We start from the raw sequence: 12,282 nt of genomic DNA on the forward strand, positions 1-12,282 counted from the left end.
AAACTAATACTATTACCACAAAAGCAATTTTTGGTACTTCCCTCTGGTTACATATTTCAGCTATAAGAATTGCAGTAGTGCTGTACACTTTCATGACACCCCCTCATATATTTTATTTATTTACTTACTTATTGATTTATTTCAGACAGGGTCTTGCTTTATCACCCAGGCTGGAGTGCAGTGTTGTCATCATGGCTCACTGCAGCCTTGAACTCTTAGGCTCAAAGGAGCTTCCTATCTTAGCCTCCAGAGTAGCTAGGACTACAGGTGCATACCACCACACCCTACCAATTTTTTTTTTTTTATGTTTTGTAGAGATGGGGTCTTCCTACATTACTCAGGCTGATCTTGAACTCCTGGCCTCAAGCAATCCTCCCATCATCACCTCCCAAAGTGCTGGGATCATAGGTATGAGCCACCGTACCCAGCCCCATTCTTTAATTTAATCCTCAGAGCATGTGGGTTGGCCTGGGAGGTGATGAAAATGAAGGAAGAGCTCTGACCCACATGGTAAATTCCCACCAGCCATGCTAATACAACTCGATTCCAAATCTAGGCACAATTGTTTTAGTTTTCAGTCAGGCAACTGACTAGGCTGAGCCAATCAGAATCTTTTCTTCCCAAAATGTAGAATTGGAAACCGGAGAAAGGATCGGGATGGATCTCTAACACAGATATTAGGAAACTGTCATGGTCCTGAAAAAAAAAAAAAAAAAAGAGAAAGAAACAGGGAGTGAAGAAAAGCAGAAAGAGAAGAGAAGACCCCTCCTGAGGTCTCACAACTGTGCCTGTTTCTGAGATTCGGTTACATTCATAAATAAAAACTCCCCTTACTCTTGGGATAAATATAATTTCCTTTCCTTATTTTTCTTCCTTCCTTCCTGCCCCCACCCCACCCTCTTTCTATTCCAAAACTGGCTGGGGAGATGAGAGGGTAGCATGGAAAGATAAGACTGGCTGATCCGTTGGCCTCTTCAGACAATTAGGGGACATCTGTATTTAATTGGACACTTTAGTCACCTTTGTTGGGATATTGAAATATTTCTTCTTCTCAGCCTCTCTTTATTGAAGTCTGACCTTGACCCTTTGTTGGCTTTGCCCTTGTCATTCTAGGATGCTATTTTCTCCTCTTAGCTTGGGCATTTCAGTCCATTAAGCTCGACTTCACCCTTTGCTCTCATCCTAACTGCCCACTCTAATGAGCCATTTTTTCCCCTTCCTCAGGCTCTTGCTTCCGCCCCTGACCACAGCGAGAGCTGCGGTTCCGTGATGTCTTTGTTTTCTCCACTCAATATTCTCTTGAACAGAAAATCAATATTAGATTGCAGTTGATGGTGCCTATAAGTCCAGTGGTCTCTCATATTAAGACAAAGAGCAAACCCTCAAGGTTTGTAAACTGTAGAGTGCTGTACTGGGGATAACAAGTTACTTGTTACTTGGTGGGTATAAGAGAGATCAGAACACAAGTTGTGGAATATTGCGTGAAAGTGCTTTCAAACTCTGATAACCTTATGCAGCCATTTCCCCTGTAAGGCTGTACCACCAGGGAAAACACACTCATGCCATAAGGCAGGGCACCTTTGACATGGCAACGTGCTATATACCACTGAGAACCATGTCACCAACCGATTCACTAGCCCGTGGTGTTACTTATAACACGGAAATCACTACTGAAGTATAATGACTGCAGTTTCCTAACAGCAACCACATTTGTCTGAGTTCTACATAAGGAGCCCTTAGGTTTGGCAGAAACTTGACAGAACTCCTGAGTTCTGGAGGCAGCGTGGTGATTGGGAGTGTTGGCTTGGAAGCAGTACCACCTGGGTTAGAATCCTGGCTCTACTGCTTACTAGCTGGGAAAACTTTGGCAAGTTGCTTAACCCCTCAGCGACTTGAATTTCTCATCTGTAAAACTGAGATAATAAAAGTACATACCTCAAAGAGCTGGGACTACCCAATAGAATAACCATGTAAAACATTTAGAGAAGTCCATGCATAGTGCTCAACAAACATTAGGTGTTGTTACTTTTAAAATTTTCTGCCCCTTGGCCCCATAATGTAGGACATGGTGACTGTTGAATGGCTGATTCTCAGCAGATATTTGTGAATAAGTGAACTGCAAGTAGACAGTTTTGACTGGAGTGTCAGGCTGTGCTTGAGAATAGTCGAGAGAATGAGCCACTTGTCTTTTGCCAGTGAGAAGGGAAGATAGAAGTGCTATCAGAACCATCTATCAGGAAATGGCTGTAATAGCTAGAAAAAAATACAATCTCTGCTCTGGAGGAGCTTAATGTTTAAAACAGCGATCATGGCTAGAGGCAAAAAAACTGGAAGTAATGAACTTGCAAAAAATAGAGGGCAAGCTTTAAAAAAAACAAAGGAAACAGAGATACATTTAAATATTCATGCTCTATATAGATTTAGGGTTAAGAACATTAATTTTAAAGCTTTTAGTGAAAGCATGGCAAATAAAGACATGACCTAATAGTACTTGCACATAATTCATATAAGGTAACTGGATAATATTTTGATATATTAATCAAAATAGTTTCAATTTTTAAAAATAATTTCTCTGTATCTCAAAATTCTTCTATTTAAACTCAACACCCATTGCATAAAGATTACTGTTATAGTAGAACCAGACAGAAATTAGAGAGTCAAGTCTTGAAAAGCTGCAAGTTTCATGGAGGACCTGAAGTGGCTGTACATTATATTCAGACAGACAGGCCAGAGCGGCTGGGTCCCTACACTCCCACAAGTGCACCAGAAGCACCTGAATGTTTTCTTCTGTGTCTCAGACCTAGCCCAGAAAATTGGCAAACCTAGAGCAGCCTTTTAGTCAGAGTCTACAAGAGCCATATGACCAGAAGCCAGACTGAAAACCAACTATCTCAGCAGAAGTCAGTGTGTGTGAGGATGATAGTGACAGTGACAGGAACCTAGATACTTAGTCCACCTACGCAGACACAACACTCCAGAACTGAGGTTTACTCCAGGGAGGTGAGGAGGGAGGGCTGAGGGTTTGCCTGGAAATGACTCAGACAATTGACTGACAATAAATTTCCATCATCTAGCAGAATAGTGGCTGAAATAGAAGCTAAATTCGCCTGTAGAGGCAGTAATAAAGTCACATTTCTTGTAACCCTAAGTTTGTGGGATAAGATTCGTGCTTGATTTGTATCTTTCATTATTTAGTCATCACAACAGACCTGTAAAGTGGGATTACAACAATCTCACTGTATAAATGAGAATGTAAGAGATGGAAAAGAATAAGTAACTACTCAAGTGTGCTGGGCCACTAATTGGTGGCACAGAAATTTAACCCATGCCTTCTGTTTCCATATCATCATTCATTTGAAAATATCTGTGTGCCTGCTAAGTGTCAAGTACCGTTAGTGAAGAAGGCAAATATGGTTCCTCTCTTCAAAGAACTCCCACATCAAGTGGAGGAGACAGAAATTTAAAATGTGTAATAGATATTACCTGGGGTATGCTTAGAGACAGAAATTTAAAATGTGTAATAGATATTACCTGGGGTACGCTTAGAGACAGAAATTTAAAATGTGTAATAGATATTACCTGGGGTACGCTTACACACTGAAATCTAGATATTTTGGATTAAAATTGGTGATTTCACAGGTTATGAAAGTCCAAATCCCTTTCTAGAGTTTTTAAGAACTCACAGGATGCTGGCATGCTCAATGTCACCTCTGCCTATGGCCAAGGTGACATCTGCTACAAGTCATTCCTGTTTTTCACTCTCATCATCTTAGACATGGTACCCAGCCCCTTCTTGAGTTCTCCTAAGTGCCCACTGTCCCCTATTTATGACTCTGAGCTAATCACTGGACTCAAGGCTTGAGCCCTTTGGACCTGTGTTTAGCTAATCTGGCTGAACCTCTGCTCTCAGCAATCCACCCTCTGAATTTCTGCCCACCACAAAGGCAGTCAAATCCTGGTGCTGCTGTGGCTCAGCTCTGTTCCTCTCATTCTCATCTACCCCATTTTCATGTGAGCAAGTGGTCCAACTTACCAGAGAGATTAGAAGAATGCAATATGGATCTCAGAGCTGGGGACAAAGTCAAATGATGTAACATACATGTAAATTGAAGTTGCAAGAGGAAAGGAGACAGAACCGGGCAGGCTGTGAAAGCTTAAAGGTATGCATTGTAAACCCTAGGGCAAGCACTAAAAAGAAAGTGGAATAAAAAAGTCAATAATGCAGACAAAATGGAATCATTAAAAAATTCTCAATTCAAAAGAAGACAGAAAAGGGGGAAAAGGGGATCATAGAGCACAAGAGACAAATGAAAAACAAATGGTAAGACGGTAGATTTAACCCCAATCACATGCACAGTTACATTAAACATCAATGTTCTAACCACTCCAATTAAAAGGTAAAGATGGTCAATTAGATTTTATTTAAAAAGCAAGAAACCTGCTTTAATATGAAGACACAAAATAGGTGAAAAGTAAAAGCATGTACAAAGATATATTATGTAAATACTAATCAAAAGAAAACTAGAGGAACTATATTCATATCGAAGTCCATTCAGAGCTAGAAATATTACCAGAAATAAAGAGGAATATTATATTATTAGAAAAAGATAAGTTCAAGAAAACATAACAATCCTATGTTTAGGCAGAGTGTGTTAACAGAACTTCAAGGTATATAAACAAAAAATGCAAAAAACTGAAAAAGAAATAGATAAATCTGCAAATACACCTTGAAACTTCCAGGCCTTTTCCCCATTGTCTTGGATATTAACAGTGGGCTCATTTTTAGTTATGCAAATATTTCTAGTAAGTGTTTGTTCCATGGCCTACTTGTATTCCCCTCCCCAGAAAAATCTTTTCCTTCTTTGCCACAGGGCTAAGCTGCAATTACAGGCTACCTGTATTCCTTACCACATGGCCCTCTTCAGTTTCCAACCAGCAATGGCACATTCAATCAATCCTTCTTGGACTTTGACTCTCTGATTTCTTCTGCAACTATCCAGAGAAAATGCCCAGCCATAAAAGGCTCCTGTGATAGGGTCAGGCCCACCTGGAAAATCTCCCCAACTTAAGGTCAACTGAGCCATATAACATAACCTCATGACAAGAGAAAAATCCATCATTTACACAGTCCTGGGATTAGGCAGGGAATATACAGGCAGTAGGGAGCAGAAATTCTTGGTGCCATTTTAGAATTCTACACGCCACAATATCTGCAGGAATCTGCCTTTAGAAATTAAATTTCGGTCTGGGCGCGGTGGCTCATGCCTATAATCCAGCACTTTGGGAGGCCGAGGCAGGTGGATCATGAGGTCAAGAGATAGAGACCATCCTGATCAACAAGGTGAAACCCCGTCTCTACTAAAAATACAAAAATTAGCTGGGCGTGGTGGGACTATTAGCACGCCTGTAGTCCCAGCTACTCAGGAGGCTGAGGCAGGAGAATTGCTTGAACCCAGGAGGCGGAGGTTGCGGTGAGCTGAGATTGTGCCATTGCACTCCAGCCTGGGTAACAAGAGTGAAACTCCGTCTCAAAAAAAGAAAAAAAAAAGAAATTAAATTTCATCTATTTATACATTGAAAATGATACCTTTTCGAAAAAGATAAAATTGCTGTCATGTAACTTTTAACAATGGGAATATATTCTAAGAAATGTGTTGCTGGGTGATTTTTGTCTTTGTGCAAGTATCATAAAGTCTTGGTGGTATAGCCTACAGCTCCTCTAGGCTACAGGGTATAGCCTACGCTCCTAGACTACAAACCTGAATGGCATGTTACCATACCGAATACTGTAGGTGACTGTAGCACAATGGTAAGTATTTCTGTATCTAAGCATACTTTACCATAGAAAACAGACAGTTAAAACGTGGTTTTATAATCTCATGGGATTGACTGAGATCTTGTTATGAGGTGCATGACTGTATTTATATTTGGGGTTGTCCCAGAAAATCTGGGATATATTGTTGCCATACTCTCTAGTTACTTTCCTGCTACTTATGTTAGGATAGGACAGAGGGGGACTAGGCCTGCATGTTTTGAGTGCTTACCCATATGCCAGACACATGCTGGACATTTTACATACATAAAGCATTCATTGGCCTCTGATTCAAAGGAAATGATGGGGGTGGAAGTAGAGAGGGGTGGGAGGTAAACATAATTTCCAGTGCATAGTGTTGGAGAGGGGTGGTAAATGTCAGAATGTAAAGCTGGGCCATTCTCAGATTCTGTCCCCAATAAGGCAAAGAAGAGAACCAAAAAATGGGGGGTTATAGTGATGAATCCATAACTAGTCTCCATTTAGGTGTCTGGGGCAGAGCTTCTCAACCATAGTGTCACTGGATAAACCTCTTCTGTCTACTCCTGCAAGCTGTACCAGTGTCATCATTTTTAAGATGTGCTATCAGGTTAAAAGATTTTTGCAAAGCACTGCTCTGAGGTATAAGACATAGCCCTTGTAGATGTGAGAAAGAACGCAAAGGACCAAGGCAGGACAGAAGCGTGCTCATGGGAGATGGTTCTCGGGGTGGGGAATATTTCCTGCAGTCTTACGGAATTGCTTGGCATATCCTTCCTATGCTATAAGACAACAGATAGGATTTAGGGACTTAGGAGTTAGAGGACCCAGGGCTATTGATAGCTCCCCCACTGCAGACCACAAGAGAAGGAACTGGGCAGAGATTATGACAAGACTGTGGATCAGGTTGAAGGGTGAGCTGCCTGCTTCCTGGCTCAACTGTTCCCAAGCCCCCGTGAGTTTCAGCACTAATGCCTCAGCCTACAGATTGGGCTTTGAGCTAAGCTCAGCCAAGGCGAGGCAGTATGGTGGAAAGGGTGGATTTTGAATTGAGACACGCCTGGGATTCTTTCCCGATTCTACCACATACCAACTTTGAACCTCCAGGCAAATGTATAAAATCTCTGAGTCTCAGTGTCCACATCTGTAAAATGAGACTGCTGGTATGTTTCCCTCACATGGTTGCTATGGCCATGACAAGAAGTTACTGCCCAGAACAATAGTTGATGCAAGGTAGTGTTTTGACAGCTCCCTGCTAAACTGGGCTTCCAGTTTCAGAGCAGTTAGGAATCTGCCCTAACAGAAAATGAAAGGCAGCTGAATGTGGATATTTACTGTGTGCCTTTCGAGGGATACTTCTTGTACCGGATGGGTAGCCTAATGTTTAGTGTAATCTGCCACCAGAGGAGTCTGTCACGTGGGGAACTCGTTTATACTGGCAGATGTCCTTGTGGCTGTTGTCCAACCTGTGTCCAGTTTATGCCTGACTATTGCTCTAACGCTGGGAGCCTGACCTTGTGTTGTTCCAATGTCCCAGAGAAAACCCGGCTGGGGACAGCCCCTGGTTCTTCAGATGGAAGGTGTGAAGTCAATACACCACCACAGTAGGAAACAAGTTCAAACATTTTTCTGGGGAGGAAGAGCACAATGATCGGGAGGGCAGCCTCCATCCCTGGGTCAGGAGAGGCAGGAATGAAGAGTTAGCACTTTGGGAGGCCGAGGCGGGTGGATCACAAGGTCAAGAGATCAAGACCATCCTGGCCAACATGGTGAAACCTCGTCTCTACTAAAAATACAAAAATTAGCTGGGCATGGTGGCAGGTGCCTGTAGTCCCAGCTACTTGGGAGGCTGAGGCAGGAGAATTGCTTGAACCCGGGAGGCGGAGGTTGCAGTGAGCCTAGGTCATGCCACTGCACTCCAGCCTGGTGCCTGGCGATGGAATGAGACTCTGTCTCAAAAAAAAAAAAGAAAGAGAGAAAGAGACTGGGGCAGGGTTGGGGGAGAGCATGGCAGCTAATAGCATATATAAAGGAATAGGGTCTGGGTCACATCAAGTTCCTGCGAAAATGCCTGAATGGTCCATTTAAATGAAGCAGTGGGAAAGTGAGGAGCCGGGTCTGGTTAGGCAGGAGAGATGCCTCTGAGTTCTTATCTGTGCTTAAGTCATTTGAGTGTGCTGGTCTCCTTCTAACACCTAGGCAGCAACCTTTGCTGTATAGAGAGCTTAGATACACCTGGTGGAAAGTCTGGCTTTAGTGTGGTCTGGGGACATGGTGCCCCCATCGGACAGGGAAGACAGCTTACCTATCCTCTGCTGCACTGCCCCAGTCTGTGTATCTGGACTTAGGCCCAGTCTCTAATTTTCTGTCCAGCTCTTTTGTTTTGTAGTTTTTTATTTCTTTAAGTTAGCAAATAAAAATTGTATATATTTATGGTGTAAATATATACATAATGTTTTGATATATGTATACAATGTAGAATGACTGAATAAAGCTAATTAATATACCTATTCTATCACATACTTATCCTTTTTTGTAGTAAAAACATATAAAAAGTACTCTCTTAGCAATTTTCAAGTATATAATATATTGTTATTGACTGTAATCCCCAGGTTGCATCAGTTCAAGAACTTACTCCTTCTGTCTAACTGAAATTTTGTATTCTTGGACCAATATCTTCCCAAACTCCCTTCCCGCAGCTCCTGGCAAACACCATTTACTCTCTGCTTTTGAATTTGACTTTTTTATGTTCCATATGTAAATGAGATCATGCAATATTTGTCTTTCTGTGCCTGGCTTATTTCACTTAGCATAATGTCCTCCAGGTTTATCCATGTTTTGGAAAATGACAGAATTTCCTTCTTTTTGAAAGTTGAATAGTATTCCATTATGTATATATACCACATTTTCTTTATCCATCGATAGCGACTTGGGTTGATTTTGTAATTTGGCTATTGTAAAAAACCTGTAATAAACATAAGAGTGTAGCTATCTCTTCAACATACCAATTTCATTTCCTTTGGGTATATACCCACAAGTGGGATTGCTAGGTCATACGGTAGTTCTATTTTTAATTGTTTGAGGAACCTCCATACAATTTTCTGTAACGGGTGTACTAATTCACATTCCCGCCAGCAGTGTGCAGCGGTTCCCTTTTCTCCACATTTTCAATATACCATGTTATTTCTTATCTTTTTGCTAATAGCCATCCTAAAAGGTGTAAGATAATATCTTTTTGTGGTTTTAATTTGTATTTCCCTGATGATTAGCGATGCTGAGCATTTTAATATTCCTATTAGTCATTCGTATGTCTTCTTTTTTTCTTGTACTTGTTTTTATTTTTAATTGGAAATATTTAGTTGACATGAAATTGCACATATTTATAAGGTGCATCATGTTACTTTGATAGATGTGTACAATGTGCAATAAATGAAGGGAATTAGTAAATCCATCAGTTTGGACATTTATCATTTCTTTCTCGATGTAACATTTGAAATCCTCTCTTCTCACTATTTGCAAATAAGAAATAAATTCTTACTAACTATAGTCATTCTTGGTCAGGCGTGGTGGTTCACGCAGCACTTTGGGAGGCTGCAGGGGTAGATCATGAGGTCAGGAGATCAAGACCTTCTTGGCTAACATGGTGAAACCCCATCTCTACTAAAAACACATAAAAAAATTAGCTGGGTGTGGTGGGATGTGCCTGTAGTCCCAGCCACTCAGGAGGCTGAGGCAGGACAATTGCTCGAACATTGGAGGCAGAGGTTGCAGTGAACCAAGATAACGCCACTGCACTCCAGCCTGGGTGACAAAGTGAGACTCAGTCTCAAAAACAAAAAACAAACAAACAAGAGAACCCCACCAAAACCATAGCAACCAAATAAGAAAACGGTGGTCACTGTCTGGTGCTGTGGACACCAGAACTTATTCCTCCTACCTGGCCTGCAATTTTGTATTCGTTAACCAACCTCTCCCTATTCCCTCTTCCCTCTACCCTTTCTAGCCTTAGTAATCACGGTTCTACTCTCTACTTCTATGATATCAACTGTTTTTTTTTAGCTTCCACATACAAATGAGAACATGCAGTATTTATCTTTGTGTGTCTGGGTTATTTTACTTCACATAATGTCTCCAAGCTCATCCGTGTTTCCACGAATGACAGGATTTCACTGTTAATGGACAGATAGTATTCCATTGTGTACACGTACTACAGTTTATTCATTCGTCTGTAGATGGACACAGGTTGATTCTATATCTTGGCTCTTGTGTATAATGCTGCAATTACATGGAAGTGCAGATTTTTTTTAAAGCATACTGATTTCATTTCCTTTGAATATACGCCCAGCAGTGTGGCTGGATCATATGGTAGCTCTATTTTTAGTTTAGTTCTGTTTTATTTTGGCAGAAATGGGGGCTTGTAATATTGCCTAGACTGATCTTCAGCTTCTGGCCTAAAGCAATCCTCCCGCCTCAGGCTTTCAAAGTGCTGTGATTACAGGTGGAATCCACTGTACCTGGGTATTTTTAGTTTCTTGAGGAGTCTCTATCCCGTTTTCCATCATGGCTGTGCTAGTTTACAGTCCCACCAACAGTGCATATGAGTTTCCCTTTCTGCATACCCTTGCTAACATTTGTTATTTTTTGACTTTTTGATAATAGCCATTATAACTGGAGTAAGATGATATCTCATTGTGGTTTTGATTTACATTTCCCTGATGATTGCAATGTTTAGCATTTTTTCATATGCTTGTTGGCCATATGTATGTCTTCTTTTGAGAGATATCTATTCAGATCATTTATCCATTTACAATCAGGTTACTATTATTATTATATTTTGCTATTGAGTTGAGTTCCATATATATTTTAGATATTAATTCTTAAACGTGGTTCACAAATATTTTCTCTCATTCTGTAGGCTGTCTCTTCATTCTGTTGATTATTTCCTTTGCTGTGCATAAGCTTTTTAGTTTAATGCAGTCCCATTTGTCTATGTTTGCTTTTCTTGCCTGTGCTTTTGGGGTCATATCCAAAAAATCTTTGCCCAGGCCAATGTTAAGAATTTTTTTCCTTATGTTTTCTTCTAGTAGTTTTACAATTTCAAGACTTACATTTAAGTCGTTATTCCATTTTGAGTTGATTTTTGTATGTGGAGTGAGATAAGAGTCTAGTTTTATTCTTCTGCATGTGGATATTAAGTTTTCCCAACACTATTTATTGAAGAGACTGACCTTTCTCCATTGTGTGTTCTTGGTAACTTTCTCAAAGATCGGTTGACCTGTAAATGCACAGATTTATTTCTGGGTCCTCTATTCCATTGGTCTATATGTCTGTATTTGTACCAGTACTGTTCTTTTTTGGTTACTGTATCATTGCAGAAGATTTTGAAAGCAGATAGTATGATGCCTCTAGCTTTGTTCTTTTTGATAAAAATTGCTTTCTTTGGCTCTTTGGGATAGTTTGTGGTTCCATATGAATTTTAGGATTTTTCTCTATTTCTGTGAGAAATGGCATTCTGATAGGAATTGTATTGAATCTACAGATCACTTTGGGACATTATAACAACATTAATCCTTCCAATCCATGAACGTGGGATATTGTTCCATTTATTTGTATCTTCAATTTCTTTTTACCATGTTTCATAGTTTTCAATATATAATTTTTTTATCCCTTTGGTTATATTTATTCTAAATATTTAAATTCTTGATGCTATTGCAAATGGGATCTTTTCCTTGGTATATTTTTCAGATATTTGATTACTGTATATAAAAGTGCTACTAATTTTTATCTGTCAATTTTGTACTCTGCAACTTTACTGAATTTGTTTATTAGTTCTAACAGTGTTTTGGTGGCATCTTTAAGATTTTCTATATATAAGGTCCTGTTGTCTGTAAGCACAGATAATTTCACTTCTTCCTTTCCAATTTGGATGCCTTTTATTTCTTTTTCTTGTCTAACTGCTCTGGCTGGGACTTTCAGTACAATGTTGAATAGAGGTAGTGAGAATGGACATTTTTGCCTTGTTCTTGAATTTACAGGAGAAGCTTTCAAATTTTCACCATTGATAATAATTCTAGCTATAGGCCCTGTTCAGTTCTTGTTTGTCCCTTTTCCTCTTCCCTTGGGGTTGGACCTCATCCCCTGTCCATGTGGCTGATAGCTACTGTCCTTTTCCCAATAAGACCATCACTTGGAACCACAAAGATGCTGCATCTTGACCTTGGCTTCATCAACCAGTTTGGATCTTTTAGATCTAGGGCTGGACTTTTCCATACCCATTGGGATCCTAGGCACTCTGCATGTGATTGTGCTTTTGGAAGCCTTTTCTACACAGGGTTAGCCTGGCCCTTGTTTCTTTCCCTCCTTCTCCATCCTGCACGGCCAGATCTGAGAATGGTTTAGCCTGAGTTCTGATAGCTGAGGGTTGAGAAGCAAGAGGAGGCAACACCAACATGCATAAGGAACAAAGATTTCCTCCTCACCCTGGAGAGACA

Source organism: Callithrix jacchus, chromosome 19 (assembly GCF_049354715.1).
Source record: "Callithrix jacchus isolate 240 chromosome 19, calJac240_pri, whole genome shotgun sequence".
Classification (NCBI taxonomy): Eukaryota; Metazoa; Chordata; class Mammalia; order Primates; family Cebidae; genus Callithrix; species Callithrix jacchus.